The sequence below is a fragment of the Elephantulus edwardii genome, unplaced genomic scaffold (genome assembly GCF_000299155.1).
Source record: "Elephantulus edwardii isolate Elephantulus edwardi_28Jun2011 unplaced genomic scaffold, EleEdw1.0 scaffold00302, whole genome shotgun sequence".
Lineage (NCBI taxonomy): Eukaryota > Metazoa > Chordata > Mammalia > Macroscelidea > Macroscelididae > Elephantulus > Elephantulus edwardii.
In genome coordinates, this window is record NW_006400052.1 from 1426916 (window position 1) to 1430183 (window position 3268).

Below are 3268 nucleotides of genomic sequence, written 5' to 3' on the forward strand. Positions count from 1 at the left end.
TTCCCATAAAAGCTGAATCTTGTGTTCAAGAATTCCTATGAATGGATGATTATTTGTGCTTTAAAGGAATCCCTTTCTCTAGAATAGGTTTCAGTATTGAAATCCTGAAGTTAGTTGGCACATAAGGAGTTTGTGATGAAGAGTGAACATATCTTAACACTGACTCTTTCCACATCAGGTAAGGAAAAAAATGAGGAACCTTCCCCAAATCTGGCAAGGAAATAAGATGAGAAAGTGAGAAATACGTACTTCTTGTTAATTCAATATATGAGGTGAAACAGTTTCTATATCCAGACATTTTGCAAAGCTTTAGGGGATAGGAAGGATCCCTGAGTGGTACAACTGTTTGCTATGGTTATTAGCCTACCGAGTGATGGTTCAAAGCCACAAGTTGTGTGATATATACTGACTCATAGCTGACCCTCCAACAGACTTTCAGAGACTGTAAATTGTACAGGAGGAGACTTCCCATTGGTGCGTTTGAGCCACACGCCTTTGAGTCAGCAGCACCAGGCCACAAGAGCTCTCTAAATCCACCATCAGCATTGCAGGAAAGAGTTCTGGTAATCTACGTCCATAAAAATCACAGCCAATAAAACCTAATGATGCTCAGTGCTACTCAGTAACACAAGGGGTGACCAAGAGTTGAACAGACTCACTGCCAACTAGTCGGGGGGGGGAGGATTCAGCAGGGCCTTGATACCGTCACAATTCAGGAAGGCGTTTCAGAATCCCAGGCTGATGCAAACAGGTACGTTCTTGGTTTCTCACCAAAATGCTGGTGGTTTGAATTTCCCTTGGAAGAAAAGCCTGGTGCTCTACCTCCCCAAGGCCCCACCCATTGCAAAGCCCGTGGAGCAGAGGTCTTCTTCAATACACATGAGGTCTCCAACAGTCAGAGCCAAGGAGATAGGAAATGGCTGGTTTATTAAGATGTGTTCACACAGACAATGTATGACATTAGGAAAACTCACAGGAGAAAAATCCTAAAGCAGATTCATATGTTTATATGGGACACGGAGGAGATGGCCAGTGAAGTCCTTATAGACAAAGGAGCATTTAAATAGAGGGGGTGGGGGAAGCACGAACATGAGCTCTTTGTCAATGAGGCGGCTGAGCAGCAGATGCGAAGATGATGGTTTCTGTGAAGACCCTGACTAGAAAGACCATCACTCTTGAGGTCAAGCCCAATGGCACCATGGAGAATGTCAGTCAAAATCCAAGACAAGGAGGGCATCCCTGCTGAACAGCAGCATCTGATATCTTCAGGCAAACAGCTAGAGGATGACTGTACACTCCCTGACTACAACATCCAGAAAGGGTCCTCCCTACATCTGGGGCTGCATCTGCGTGGTGGTGCTATCGAGCCTTCCTTGTTCCAGTTCACCCAGAAGTATAACTGCGACAAGATGATCTGCCGGGAGTGTCATGCTCGCTGTATCCCTGTGCTATTGACTGCTGCAAGGAGTGTGGGCACCAACAACCCAGGCCCTAAGAAGAAGGTCAAGGAAGAACTCACTCTTCCCTGGCTCCCTAGCCTCTTGCAGGGGCCTCCTTCTGAGCTCCATGGCTCCAGGCCCTCAAATAAAGTCTTTATTTCATTAAACTGAAGGGGGAGAAGAGTGTGATCATTAAATTATCTGGCGAAAAAGGTAGAGGAATCAGCATAGACCAGCAACAAGAATTGAACTATAACTTGACATATTCAAGGGCAGAAAAGAATATTTCTGTAGCAAGCTTCAAATTGAGGCTGAAGACTCTAGAACTGGCATGGCTTTGAAAAGCTGAGGGCAATAGGATCAGGTTAAAAAGATTCAAGCTGAGAGTGGGGCTAGTTGTAGAATTTTTATCTTCCAGCAAGAAGATCGGGATTCAATTCCTAGCCCAGTGCCCCCCCACCTACACCCCACCCCCACCCCCATGCACATCAGCGCTCTCCTGTCAGTGGTGCTGCACTGCTTCTTTGTTTCTATAGAGCTGAGCAGCTTTCAGCAGAACTTCCAGATTAAGACTGATGAGGAATAAGGACCTTGTTAACAGAAGATGAAACCCTGAGGGGGAAATATGCTGATTTCAAACAGGGTCCTCTTTTGAAGGCCATGAAGTTGAACAAGATCACTTTTTGCTTTCCATTAACTCACCTTTATTTGCCAAAGCACTCTTATAAAGGCTCCTTGGACCTCTAAAGTTCTGGTATGTAGCCACTTCTGCTCACTGCCCCAGCCTTAAGAATCCCTGCTTCAACAACTATGAGATATCATCTCACCCAGTCAGAATAGCAAAATTAAACAGAACAGCAAGCAACAGATGCTGGCGAGGTTGTGGAGAGACTAGAACCCTTATTCACTGTTGGTGGGAGTGTAAAATGGTGCAATCACTGTGGAAGGTGGTGTGGTGCTTTCTCAAAAAGTTGCAAATAGAGATACCATTTGACCCAGCAATTCCACTACTGGGAATATACCCTAAAGAGACCATAACTGACATCCAAGCAGATATGTACACACCCATGTTTATCATGGCTTTGTTCACAATAGCAAGGAGCTGGAAACAACCTAAGTGCTCATCAACAAATGAATGGATAGAGAAGCTGTGGTATATTCACACAATGCAATACTATGCTGCATTGAAAAACAAGAAACTCATGCAATATTGTTCAAAATGGGTGACCCAGGAGGACATTATGCTGAGTGAACTATCTCAGTCACAAAAGGACAAACACTGCATAGTGCCAGTGCTGTAGAATGGGACTGACATCAGGGTTGGGGTAAGAATGAGAAAAACTGGATAAATTATGTATACTGCGTTGAAACGAATGAGGGAGAGAACAGTTTAAAAGCAATATATTATAGGATATTATGATTATCATAAGAGTCCACAATGAAGGTTGCAGAGTGGAATATACTTGGGGTTGGGGTGGGGGTGGGCGATGTTGGGGGGGTATTGTATATCAATGAAGGAATTTTTCTTTTACTTTTCAAAGAGAAGAACGAATTCGGCTGGGCGGGGAGAAAGTGCAACAATGAATGAATGGAAATCCAAAATCTCGGTAAATGTTCATTAAAATTAATAATAATTTTTTAAAAAAGAATTCCTACTTCCCACTGCAGGACATGGAGATGCAAGCCAGTTTTGCTGTTGATTGGGAACAGACTCATATCTAAGTCTCCGTAATAAACAAATGCTTTTACTGTCACCCTGGAGCTGTCCATTTCTTTCTCTGGTCTCACAGCAAGCCTCATACAAGGAGGCAAACTTCAAGTTCCTGGCC

General features: G+C 43.9%; 1 pseudogene; it reads left to right on the forward strand.

The window, feature by feature from the left end:
* The first annotated feature begins 1205 nt into the window (after positions 1-1205).
* On the forward strand, positions 1206-1610 carry LOC102850697 (annotated as a pseudogene).
* Positions 1611-3268: the final 1658 nt, after the last annotated feature.